The sequence below is a fragment of the Oncorhynchus nerka genome, linkage group LG2 (assembly GCF_034236695.1).
Source record: "Oncorhynchus nerka isolate Pitt River linkage group LG2, Oner_Uvic_2.0, whole genome shotgun sequence".
Lineage (NCBI taxonomy): Eukaryota > Metazoa > Chordata > Actinopteri > Salmoniformes > Salmonidae > Oncorhynchus > Oncorhynchus nerka.
The window spans coordinates 49,884,549-49,898,772 of NC_088397.1; positions in this window are offsets into that span (position 1 = coordinate 49,884,549).

Below are 14,224 nucleotides of genomic sequence, written 5' to 3' on the forward strand. Positions count from 1 at the left end.
TTGTATTTGATTTCCTTTGCAGCTGGTCCACATTTGTCATCCTGTAATATTTATCATTCCTGAGCATTTACCATTTCAGAAACATTTGTCATCCTGGAACACTGCTTGTCATCTTCCTGCCTGGTCCCTTTGGCAATTTCTCTTTGTCTATTTGACTCACAAGACAGCACTACTGTATGCAGGCTCCTCTCAAAGTCTGGATGGAACATTACTGCTCCTGCAGATATATTCACAAACACCCCTGCAGTACGGACATTTATGGCGGCGTTACTTCATCATGTGAATATCAGATAGAAATAGCTGTCCTTGGAGACATCTCTGTGGGGGTGTGTCCTTTGAAAGAGAATCCAAATTATTGTTAGGGGAGGGAAACAGATTTGACCTTTAGAGTCATGTCTAGAGGATCCCAGATACGCAATTTGAAATAAGCCAAATTCGATCTAGAAATGAAATGACTAATTGCAACAGAGGGCTTCAATTCCCATTTCTCATTATTTATGTTGACTGCGTGGCCCTGGGTATGGAAGTGAGTGAATTCTACAACGTTTTCCTCTAATGAAATGAAATGGAGTTGATGGAGTTTCCAACACACCCTGAACAGTATAGGAGCGATCTTAAGTTGTATGATAAGGCATACTAAGGTAGAGGCTTTGAATGCACTGAGATTTAGTTTCATGTATTTTCTGTTGTTCATTTAATATATTGTATGTCCATTTATAAATATCCAGAAAATGTGCTTTTCAGCTTTTTTCGCAGTTTAAAGTGCTGTTGATTCCCATGGGTTATCCATTTTTGATGTGCGCTTTGGGTTACAGTCCCAGTCTATGCTTTTAAACCATCTAAAAGGAACAAAGAGGTTTGTGTGCAAATTGCCTTTGTTTTTCTCATTTAGATGCGAGTTTTGCTGAATACTTGCAGAATACACATTGGTAATGGTGAAAGGAAATCTAAGTTCAACAAATACTTCTTACTACATAGTAACTTAGGACTCTTAACTATTCTCTTGCACCTTCAACTCACACATTCCTCTCATCAAAAGACACTGGATTGTCTGTTATTGTGAATGCGCCATCTGAATATTTGAGAGTGTCCTAAGCCTAACTATCTGGCGAACTTGTTATATTTACACCCGCTTCCCTTCACCGGCGCTCGACGTCGGCAGTTTATTCATTATTACGTAGACCTGCCACCATCGTTAAGCGCACCTGCGCCTCATGAGACTCACCTGGACTCCATCACCTTCCTGATTACCACCTCTATATCTGTCACTCCCTTTGGTTCTTTCCTCAGGTGTTATTGACTCTGTTTCTGTGTTTCGTGTCTGTACGCTACTCGTGTTTCTTGTTTTGGTCTATGTTCCGTTATTTATTAAATTCACTCCCTGTACTTGCTTCCCGATTCTTAGCGTACACGTTACAGAATAACGCCTCACCAAAGGGAAGCAAATGGGATTTTTTAAATGTATTTTAATTTTTTTACTGGTGACGTCGGTTCCAAGTGCCGCAGCCGAAGCGACCGGGGATGCCTCAGCTGGCTCTTCAGGCTCCCAAACCTCCGCTGGTTCGACAGGTTTCCAAGCCTCAGTTGGCTCGTCAGGCTCCCGTGCCTCAGCAGAAGTGACTGGCCCGCTCCTGGTCCTCTGGGCCGTCCCTCTGGTCGCCGTCCTGCAGCCGGAGCCGCGCATCAGAGAGGGGGTACTTTCACGTCTACTCCCGCTCCCCCTGTACTTGCTTCCCGACTCTTACAGAACTGGGCAGAAATCACAGTTCACAGTGATGATTCAGTCAAGGTGCCTTGCGACAAGAAAGGCCAAAGCCTGACAGTTTGCTATGTGGGAGCAGACCAACAGACCAAAGAGGAAAGATGGTCAGCTGTTTAAAATAGCTTTGTGTATCCGATGAAGGATATTAACCTATGCTTTGGACGGGAACCCAGCACGTTTCTGAACCTGTTGTGGTAACAAACCACATCCCCATTGATATAATGAAGTGAGCTGGTTATTCTCTTGTTTTTGATTGTCTGGTGCATGGCTGACCTTTTACCCAGGGTGATTGTGACAGCCAGAGTACGTTGAGTCAGGATCTGAAAGGAGCTGCCCATAGAATCATAAAACTAAGCACTAACTCTGGTGTGGAGATGGGGCTATTACTATGGTACAATTTAGGGGTGACAGTCTGTCTATGAAATTTCCTCCTAGGGCTACAGATCTCCAACTGCACTTCAGAAACTGGAGTAAGGCTCTTACAGTAGTCAAACCAGTTGCCATAGAAACCAATCAAGGGGTTTGCATTTCAATATCAAAAGCAACATAATTATTTGGCATGTGGAGAAATGATCTTTCCAGTAGCAACTCTAACTCAGGGGTGTTGTCATTGTCTTATATCAGATAAGACAGTGACAACATTGGAGCAATCTGACGTAAGACAATGGGGTGTAGTGCAAGCCATTGCCAAGACTTGTTTTCTGTTTACTTGCTAGCTTATCTGAAGTTATTGAAATATGTGATCTGTGTTCCACAAAAGTTATTCCCGAAGGCACCTTGGTGAGCATCATCGAGTGAATTCATAATTATATTAGACAGTGGGCACTGTCCTGGTCCCTGAATGCATACTGCATAATCATGGTACAGTATAAGCAATAACTCAGGTACCCACAACATGTTTCAGGTTACTTCTCCTGAAAGCTTTTACCAACAAGCAACCTTTAGGGAGTCAGCTCACTTGAATATTGTGTGGGTGGGAAATGTTTGGTTAAGATGAGTGTGAAGCATGCTATTAAACTATACCACTAGGCACTCTCAAAGTCCCGTTTTTTAAACATAACAATTCATCTTCCATGATAACATGATGTGGTGTCATGTTCACTGTCAATAATGAAGATGTGCCTCTAGGAAGAGGGATCACAGGTGTTTAATTTTTCAGACATTGTATTTACCCAGGAGCATATACAAGCAGATGACATAAATGATGATTAAATGTAAACCCTGCTGAGAGTATCATCAAATCTCAACAAATTACTCCTTTTGTACTTGCACACATATATCCTATTTATTTTTCCCTGTTAGAGGTGGGATGCAATCTTCTCCTCTTAAAAAATGTTATCTCTATACCAAGCACCTTTGTGATGGAGGGTTCAAGTAAAGTGCAACCACAAATGCACCCCTAAGACTACCATCTCTGCACTATCGCATGGCCTCAGTTGTGGCTAAGTATTCTTCTTACAGATGAACTAGAAAGCCTGATTAACACTGCCAGACTCTGCCCTGCTTCCCAGTCAGGTTTCATACAACTTCTGCACTTGTTCATTTCACCCTGCACTTCTCCAGAGAATAGCAAGGATGTACCCTTGTATACACTTAGCCTCTGCTGCAATCCCTTTAGCATGGCAAGGCTGTCTCTATTTCCACTTCCACTGTAAATTAATGTGCATAGATCAGAGGACTATTTGTCCCCAGCTCTGCAGGCTGAGATTGTTGTCCGGCCCTGAGGATGCAGCCCGACCCCACTCCAGCCATCGCGTTTGCAATGTGTGGAGAATAATGGGCAGACTTGCTGGTGCTGTGAGCATGCCAATGCCAAATCTGCTATCCATGTGGTTCTCCAAGCATAAAAACTATGGACGGGTAGGCTCCAAAAAAAACTCCACACTTGTTCGGAGGGGCTATGTGAGTAAGCAAACTTGATGGAACACAGACTGACATCCTCTGGTTTTGTTTGGAGGAAGAACAGTACTTCCCCATGATTTAGAGCCTGATGACAGTCCTCTGTCACAATCATTCAGGGCTTAGACGGACAAATTAACAGGGGAAAGAAATTGTACTCCAATAGGCAGACATTTTTTCTGCACTTCAAATCTCAGCTAGTAACTAAAAGTAGTGCAATGTAAAAAAATATATATATATATTAAAAAATGTTGTTTTTCAACACTGTACAGATTCGTTCACGATTGCCATTTCTAAAGCCTTTAACAGATAACACGATTGATATCTGCAAGGCATTCCAAATATATCCAAGGCTTTCATAGAAGTTGGGGACATCATAGTGGAATTAAAGGAACAAGACATGAAAGGGTACTGTCAGCAAACTCCCAAACAAAATGTCAACATATTTGGTATCTTAATTGCCCTCGTTGCTGCACACTCCAAAGAACATCCACCATTCTGCTGTGATGTCCTTATTGTTAGCGGAATGCCAGCATCATACTACTCCATTCTCAGATCTCTCTCCAAGGCTTGTTATGTGAAAAGTAGTGTGGTCACAGGATTTCTAAAAAGCCTGAAGTGTATCGCAGTCTTAACAGAACAGGATTTTACACAGAGAGGCTCTGAGATTGAGCCGGCAGTATACCATCCATCCCCCCATGATGGAACAACCTACTAACACTGTGATATACGGTGGTGGTTGGTGGCACTTCAAATGGGGAGGACGGGCTCATAGTAGTAGCTGGAAGGGAATGAATGGAATGGTCTCAAACACATCAAACACCTGGTTTCCATGTGTTTGATACCGTTCCATTGACTCCATTCCATGCATTACTATGAGCCCGTCCACCTCTCTCCAGCCTCCTCGGATGAGATTTAATGATGGAGCAGAGAACATGTGAATGTGAGAATGCACTTGGAATGCATTGCTAGGGAACTTAGGGTTGTGTGTGACGTGTGTGAGATGTGATTGATTGTGTTGTTATTGCTAAGGACTCTCTTCCGGCGGCCTCCGGGACTCTTTTCGATCCATCCACTGTCTGTTTGTACTGCTGCTCATAAATTTTACAGCTGCACTGGGACCTGCTGGGAGCTTAAACAATTGCTTTATTGATGAATTCCCTCATACAAGGAAGAGCACCATAGCGCAGAATGAGACTTGACGCCACAAGCATCTATTTTTTAACTGTCATTGTTTGAGCAGAAGTAAATGTTTGCATTTATTTAGTTCTGAGCATTGTCCTTTAAAGTTAAGAATAGCAGTTATAAACTGTATGTACTACATCAGGTATTGTGCTGTCCTTGATTAGTGACAGAATAGGAGTCAGTTTGTAATAACCTTCAGAACCTTCAGAACGTCTTCCCACCCTTTGACTTTTGGTGTGTTACAGCCTGAATTTAAAATGGATTAAATTGAGTTTTTTTTGTCACTGACCTACACACAATACTTCATAATGTCAAAGTGGAATTATGTTGTTCAAATATTTACTAATTAATTCGAAATGAAAATTTGAAATGTCTGGAGCCAATAAGTATTCCTTCGACCCCTTTGTCATGGCCAGCCCAAATAAAATCGCGATTAACAAATCACAATAAATTGTCTGGACTCACTTTGTTTGAAATAATAGTGTTTAACATGATTTTTTAACGACTAACTCATCTCTGTACCCCACACATGTAAGGTCCCTCAGTTGAGCAGCGGATTTTAAACGCAGATTCAACCACTAAGTCCAGGGATGTTTTCCAATGCCTTACAAAGAAGGGTACCTATTGGTAGACGGGTTTACATTTTTTTTAAAGCAGCCATTAAATATCCCTTTGAGCATGGTGAATGATTAATTACACTTTCGATGGTGTATCAATAAGCCCAGTCACTAAAAAGATACAGGTGTCTTTCGTTTTCGGAGAGGAAAGGAACTGCTCAGGGATTTCACCAAGAGGCCAACGGTAACATTAAAACAGTTACAAAGTTTAATGGCTCTGATAGGTGAAAACTGAGGATGGATCAACAACATTGTAGTTACTCAACAATACTAACGTAATTGACAGAGTGAAAAGAAGGAAGCCTGTACAGAATAAAAATATTCCAAAACACGCATCTGCAACAAGACACTAAAGTAATACTTCAAAAAATGTGGCAAAGCAATTCACTTTTTGTCCTGAAAGAAAGTGTTATGTTTTGGGCATATCGAATACAAAACATTACTGAGTACCACTCTCCATATTTTCAAGCATAGTGGTAGCTGCATCATGTTATGGGTATCCTTGTAATTGTGAGTTACTTTCCAAGAAGACAGTGAATGTTCCTGAGTGGCCGAGTTGCAGTTTTGACTTAAATATAAATCTACTTGAAAATGGCAGCCTAGCAATGATCAACAACCAACTTGACAGAGCTTGAAGAAATATTGTACAATCCAGGTGTGCAAAGCTCTCAGGGACTTATGCAAAAAGACTCACAGCTGTAATCACTGCCAAAGATGATTCTATCATGTACTGACTCAGGGGTGTGAATGCTTATGTAAATTAGATACGTCTGTATTTCATTTTCAATACATTTGCTAAAATGTCTAAAAACATGTTTTCACTGTCATTATGGGGTAGTGTGTGAGAATTTTTTATTTATTTAATCCAATTTGAATTCAGACTGTGACATATCAATGTGGAATAAATCAAGGGGTATGAGTGCTATCTGAAGGCACTGCATTCAGGCTGTGACACATCAATGTGGAATAAGTCAAGGGGTATGAGTGCTATCTGAAGGCACTGAATTCAGGCTGTGACACATCAATGTGGAATAAGTCAAGGGGTATGTATGAGTGCTATCTGAAGGCACTGTACACTGAAAAATACATATGAAGTAGAGTTCAGATAGACTGCTAGGCTAGATATCAGAGATTGTACATGTTCAAACAATATCTATCACATTTCTGATACTATAGCTCATATTTAATATGAGAGCCTGTTGCACATGATTGGTTTACAGATAGGAAATGACTGCTTCATTAGCCAGTGAAGTCAATTAAAAGTCACAATAGACAGAGCCACACAGCTAGTGGGAAAGTAGGCTTCATTCTCCCTATAATTACTGCTATAATGGAGAGGCGTGGAATGCTCATCCTATTTTCAACCTGTCACTGAATAACTATTTTCTGCACATTTAGTGTTAAATGTGTTTTTACCTCACCGCTCCCTGAAAATGTATGCAAAGCTCTTATTCTGAAAGGACTGTCTTTTAGAGAGACTAAGTTGCAGTGTTTATTAGGGATTAGCATAAACCCTCTGTGAAGTTGTTCAGATGACACTCTGCCTACCTTTTGTTGATCGTTCACATTGAGAGAGTTTATTGTAGAACATGGTTCTACTTGCAACCAAAAAGTGTTATCCTATGGAGACAGCCGGAGAATCATTTTGGAACCCTTTTTTTCTAAGAGTGTATAGTATTGTTGGATAAAAAATAAAAAAATGTTTATGAGAGTTCCTGGTGAGAAACTGTGACATGCGTATAGTTACACTGAGGTGTGTGTGGAGATACCCTGTGTCATTGTATCCATCGCGGCAGCTGGTCATTCTGACTTGGAGGAGCAATTAGGCTTCAGTGCCTTGCTCAAGGGCACATCGACAGATGCTTTGCCTGTTTGGCTCGGGGATTCAAACCAGCGGCCTTTCGTTTACTGGCCCAACGCTCTTAACTGCAAATGCACACAGATCAAGCCAGTCACAGCCACCTCTTGCAACCAACAATTCTGCAAGGCATTTACTGTTTAAGAATAAATATTGCAAGCAAAACATGTTTAATTCTTGCAAGGATCAGCTAGAGGCGCATGGCGAGTCAACAGGGGGCTGGGGAAATGGAATGCTGAAATATTTATCTGAGCATTGCATATTCAGCTGAGGGTCCTTTGTGAGTGCCTGTGTGATCTTCCGCAACACGTTCACAAATTAAATATTTATCGCATTTAAATAAATAGGCGAGTGGCAGGCCCCGGTGAGAGGGGGGATGCCTGGGTGAAAAAGGAGAGCAGCGAGTGGTGTGCTATCAGGGATGATTGGTGTCCCAGGAGGAGTGGGTGTGTTGAACCTGTCAATGTGTAGATATGAGACTAACCACAGTATATTCCTCATTCTCACAGAGTGGAATCAGCCTCAGTGTAAACAGCACATTGTAGCTTCAGAGAGCTGGAGATGTACACAGAGACGTGTCATCACATCTCTCTCTGTAGCTGAAAAACTATATCGGGGAGAATATGCCACACAGCAGAGATATAGGCCTATGTGAGAATATAGATTTTCCACTACATTAATATTTCACCAACATATTAACCAAATAACCAGCCCCTGAGGGCCTGTGACCTCTGCAAATGGCAACACACATTTGGGTCAAAGGTCATTCCTAGTTCTGTGTTGAATTTGGATTTAGTCGCAAAAAGGCAAAGTAAGTGACTGTCATGGGTGGAATGAAGTTGCATTGACAGCCTCAAGGATGAAAATCATCTGCCAAATGTAGTACATTTCTCCCTAACTTTACTTAAAACTGGAAAGGGATGTCGATTTGTGTGGTTTGGTCTACCACTTCCAGGTTGAAAGTCAACATCGTATTCCCTTAATTTCTTCGGAAGAGTTTGTGAACCTCAAATCTGCAAAGAAATTCCCACATGCCATGTCAGAATGGCTGGTGATATCATTTTCCCTTGCCATGCAGGAAGACCATGTTCACTTATCGCCAATCAAACTATTAATCCACCAACTAATTTAAGTCTGTCAAATTATGCATGAACATTTACAAATGTAAAACAGCGAAACCATTGTTTTCCATTTCCAAAGCTTGTGAAGGGAATGATTTGTACTGTAGGCATACGTGAACCAGTCCTTTTTATGAAGCCCTTGCTATGAGCCTGTGTATGAAACCAACAGCCTGAAAAAGCTTTGTTCTGCTGAGATGATGAAGTGATACTTTGAAAAGGGCCAACCTGCTGAGCGGAGGACATCTAAAATGAGCCAAACATGATCAGCAATTATAATTGTCAGTATGTGGGAGTGTTTTACGTGAGGGAAGATAATTCTCCATCCACGGAATTGCTAGCATGTGTCAGAATGACTATTGATTAGAACATTTCGCTTGCACCCTGCATAACTGAGATCTATGCACTGAGGTAGGACTCACTCAGTTTGACAGTTCAGAGTATTTCAAAGAATACGTGTCAAAATATGATTTGAAACATCTATAGCCCAGTTCAGATAGAACAGCCAAGACGAGACGGTTTTATGCTGTTTTAAAACGAAGTTTGCTTGATCTCAACAGTCTCGTTTTAGAACGTCTCATGTTAGCTGCTGGAGTTTAAGATTCAACGTGTTAAATCTTAGCAAAAGATTTGAGACGAGACAGGTCCATTGAGACAGAGAACAGTGCACTGAAGTTGTGTGTTTAGCCAGGCAGCTAGCTAGTTAACCAAGCAGACAGCTAGCTAGCTATTTTGCTGCAGTTATCTAGTCTAGCTTGCTGATATTTATCTGACAAGTCAAAGTGCGCTCTGTTTTTGGTGCATGCATTTCATGATACTAATTGGCTACAACACCTTGCTTCAATAAGTGGCAACTTTGTTTCAAAGTTTCACCACGCCATTTTGAAGAGGTACCGTTACCGTGGAAACTTTTTGACCTGAATGCCCCATCTGCAGCTGTTCTACAACACCACATGGTTCTCCTTATGTCAGCTGTTGTGTCTGAACCGGGCTTATGTAAGTATGTTTCTAGATAATATGGTGCCATGGTGTCAAATGTTGCATGTTTCAATCCATACAAAAACATGCATGGGTAAAATGTCCTGTAGCCTACATTCAACGCATACAAGCATAGGTCACAGGGGTCAGAGCAGACCCTTATGATTCCTTATAGAAATAGGAGAGGAGGGATCAGATCTGTTGCTTTCATGGGCATCTCATTTTCCTTTGGAAAGGGCCCATTTAAATGGACCCATAAAGAACATTTACAACAACATAACTTCACTCTCCCCTCGTTATACTTGGTATGGACTTCCTGATGGTGAGAAGGTATATCTTACACACCCAGATGCGTTACTTTCCAGACTCTCAATGCTTCTGTAATCACCAACACGAAAACACATTATTGTATAATATGGTATAAATACTATAGTATTCACTCTAGTGTTTATGCAGACATTACTGGGGCGGCAGAGTAGCCTAGTGGTTAGAGCGTTGGACTAGTAACCGAAAGGTTGCAAGTTTGAATCCCCGAGCTGACAAGGTACAAATCTGTCGTTCTGCCCCTGAACAGGCAGTTAACCCACTGTTCCTAGGCTGTCATTGAAAATAAGAATTTGTTCTTAACTGACTTGCCTAGTAAAAAAATATAAAAAACTGTAGTATTTACAGTTTACTATAGTATAAATACTGTAGTATATACACTATAGTAATTCGTTTTTGCAGTATAGAGTAGTATTTATAGTATTTACTGTAGTGTTGGTTAGGGCTTGTAAGTAAGCATTTTACTGTAGTGTTTTTGTGGATTGTAGTATACTGTTGCTACGCTCATCGTCTGATGATAAATGACCGGACCAAGGTGCAGCGTGGTAGGCGTACATTCTCTCTTTATTTGAATACATAACACCGGGAAAAAACGTGAACCAGCACCGGGAAAAAACAATGAACACAAACCGAACTTAAAGCTAGTCGTGCATAATGCAACAAACAAAGACAAGATCCCACAACCTAAATGTGGGAAAAAGGGCTGCCTAAGTATGATCCCCAATTAGAGACAACTATAGACAGCTGCCTCTGATTGGGTACCACACTCAGCCAAAAACAAAGAAACAGAAAACCTAGAATGCCCACCCAAATCACACCCTGACCTAACCAAATAGAGAAATAAAAAGGCTCTCTAAGGCCAGGGCGTGACAACTGGCGAGTTTTGCGGACATTACTATACTGTTTTTGTTTCATTATATCTGACATACAAGTGGAGGCATTCTCCTTCAGGAAACTACTGGAAAAAAATTAAAGGACACATTTTCCATAACCTGTAGGTAGGTAGGGAGGTAGGTAGAGCTTCTGCTCTTTTGTATAACATGTATGTAACACAAATCAAATTTACAGTGAAATGCTTACTTACAAGCCCTAACCAACAATGCAGTTCAAGAAATAGAGTTAAGAAAATATTTACTAAATAAACAAAATAAAGTAACACAATAAAATACATAACAATAACGAGTCTATATACAGGGGGTACCGGTACCGAGTCAATGTGTGGGGGTACAGGTTAGTCGAGGTCATTTGTACATGTAGGTAGGGGTAAAGTGAATATACAGAGAGTAGTAGCATTGTAAAACGGGGGTCAATGTAAATAGTCCAGGTGGGCATTTGAGTAATTGTTCAGCAGTCTTATAGCTTGGGGGTAGAAGCTGTTAAGGATCCTTTTGGACCTAGACTTGGCGCTCCGGTACCGCTTGCAGTGCAGTAGCAGAGAGAACAGTCTATGACTTGGGTGACTGGAGTCTGCCTTCTTCCGACACAGCCTATTATATAGGTCCTGGATGGCAGGAAGCTTGGCCCCTTATGGTCGGATGCCGAGCAGTTGCCATACCAGGCGGTAATGCAACCGGTCAGGATGCTCTCGATGGTGCAGAAGTCAAACTTTGAGGATCTGGGGACCCATGCCATATCTTTTCAGTCTCCTGAGGTGGAAAATGTGTTATCATGCCCTCTTCACGATTGTCTTGGTGTGTTTGGACCATGATAGTTTGTTGCTGATGTGGACACCAAGGAACTTGAAACTCTCGACCCGCTCCACTACAGCCCCGATGTTAATGGGGGTCCTGTTCGGCCCTCCTTTTCCTGTAGTCCATGATCAGCTTGTCCTGGCACCACACTGCCAGGTCTCTGACCTCTTCCCTATAGGCTGTATTATCATTGTCGGTGATCAGGCCAACCACTGTTGTGTTGTCAGCAAACTTAATGATGGTGTTTGAGTCATGCTTGGCCACACAGTCGTGGCTGAACAGGGAGTACAGGAGGGAACTAAGCACGCACCCCTGAGGGGCCTCAGTGTTGAGGATCAGTGTGGCAGATGTGTTGTTGCCTACCCTTACCACTTGGGGGAGGCCCGTCAGGAAGTCCAGATGCCAGTTGAAGAGGGAGGTGTTTAGTCCGAGGGACCTTAGCTTAGTGATGAGCTTTGTGGGCAATATGGTCTTTACTTGACATGTAGGTTTTCACTCATGGGTGGCACAAATTGGGATATGGGGTAGTGGAAGGGGCAGTATATATGCAAATGAAATACTATAGTATTTACTATAGTTAAAAGATGTGTAGTGTTTTTGCAGACGTTATTGTAGTTTTTACCACAGTGTTTACTTGCAGATAATACTGTAGAATTCTATGATCTCCTACAACATTCTATCGTACTACACATGATCAAGAGATAGTACAGTGTGCAGTATACTACAAGGTAACTAGTATTTTTGCATGTACGGAATAGGAGGTATAAACGGTAACATGTTATGGCTGACTAACAGGCTCTGAAAAAAATAGCAAAAGAAATGCAGGTTTTAAGACGCCTGGGAAAAACAAAACACTTTGTAAAGACATACAGTTGAAGTTGGAAGTTTGGAGTCAATCACCACCTTCCGGAGACACCTGAAACCCCACCTCTTTAAGGAATACCTAGGATAGGATAAAGTAATCCTTCTCCCCCTCCCCCCCCCCTTAAAAGACCTAGATGCACTATTGTAAAGTGGCTGTTCCACTGGATGTCATAAGGTGAAAGCACCAATTTGTAAGTCGCTCTGGATAAGAGCGTCTGCTAAATGACTTAAATGTAATGTAAATGTAAATGTAAACATACACTTTAGCCAAATACATTTCAACTCAGTTTTTCACAATTCCTGACATTTAATACTACTACAAATTCCCTGTCTTGGGTCAGTTAGGATCACCACTTTATTTTAAAGATATGAAATGTCAGAATAACAGAAGAGAAAATGATTTATTTCAGCTTTAAATTCTTTCATCACATTCCCAGTGGGTCAGAAGTTTACACATACACTCAATTAGTATTTGGTAGTATTGCCTTTAAAATGCCTTTAAACTTGGGTCCAACGTTTCGGGTAGCCTTCCACAAGCTTCCCACAATAAGTTGGGTGAATTTTGGCCCATTCCTCCTGACAGAGCTGGTGTAACTGAGTCAGGTCTCCTTGCTCGTACACGCTTTTTCAGTTCTGCCCACAAATTTTCTATGGGATTGAGGTCAGGGCTTTGTGATGGCCACTCCAATACCTTGACTTTGATGTCCTTAAGCCATTTTGCCACAACTTTGGAAGTATGTTTGGGGTCATTGTCCATTTGGAAGACCCATTTGCAACCAAGCTTTAACTTCCTGACTGATGTCTTGTGATGTTGCTTCAATATATCCACATAATTTTGCTTTCTCATAATGTCATCTATTTTGTGAAGTGCACCAATCCCTGCTGCAGCAAAGCACCCCCACAACATGATGTTGCCATCCCCGTGCTTCATGGTTGGGATGGTGTTCTTCAGCTTGCAAGCCTCCCCCTTTTTCCACCAAACATAATTAATGATGATCATCATGGCCAAACAGTTCTATTTTGTTTCATCAGACCAGAGGACATTTCTCCAAAAAGTACGATCTTTGTCCCCATGTGCAGTTGCAAACCGTAGTCTGGGTTTTTTATGCCGGTTTCAGGTTATGTCGATATAGGACTCGTTTTACTGTGGATATATATATATATATATATATATGTATAGATAGATACCTTTGTACCCGCTTCCTCCAACATCTTCACAAGGTCCTTTGCTGTTGTTCTGGGATTCATTTGCAGTTTTTGCACCAAAGTACGTTCATCTCTAGGAGACAGAATGCGTCTCCTTCTTGAGCGGTTTGACGGCTGCATGGTCCCATGGTGTTAATACTTGCGTACTATTGTTTGTACAGATGAATGTGGTACCTTCAGGCATTTGGAAATTGCTCCCAAGGATGAACCAGACGTGTGGAGGTCTACAATTATTTTTTGAGGTCTTGGCTGATTTGTTTTGATTTCCCATGAAAACAAGTTTGAAAGGTTGGCCTTGAAATGCATACACAAGTACACCTCCAATTGACTCAAATTATGTCAATTAGCCTATCAGAAGCTTCTAAAGCCATGACATCATTTTCTGGAATTTACCAAGCTGTTTAAAGGCACAGTCAACTGAATTATAAGTGAAATAATCTGTCTGTAGACAATTTTTGCGAAAATGACTTGTGTGCACAAAGTAGATGTCCTAACCGACTTGCCAAAACTATAGTTTGTTAACAAGACATTTGTGGAGTGGTTGAAAAACAAGTTTTAATGACTCCAACCTAAGTGTATGTAAACTTCCAACTTCAACTGTAAAAGCCATGAAGTCCTCACAGAGCTGCACAGTCACTGCCACAATTGTATGTGTTTTCATTTGGTGATACCCTTTGTCGGTAATATTCATGTTAAGGATCAGGCGAAATGGGAGAGAAGTG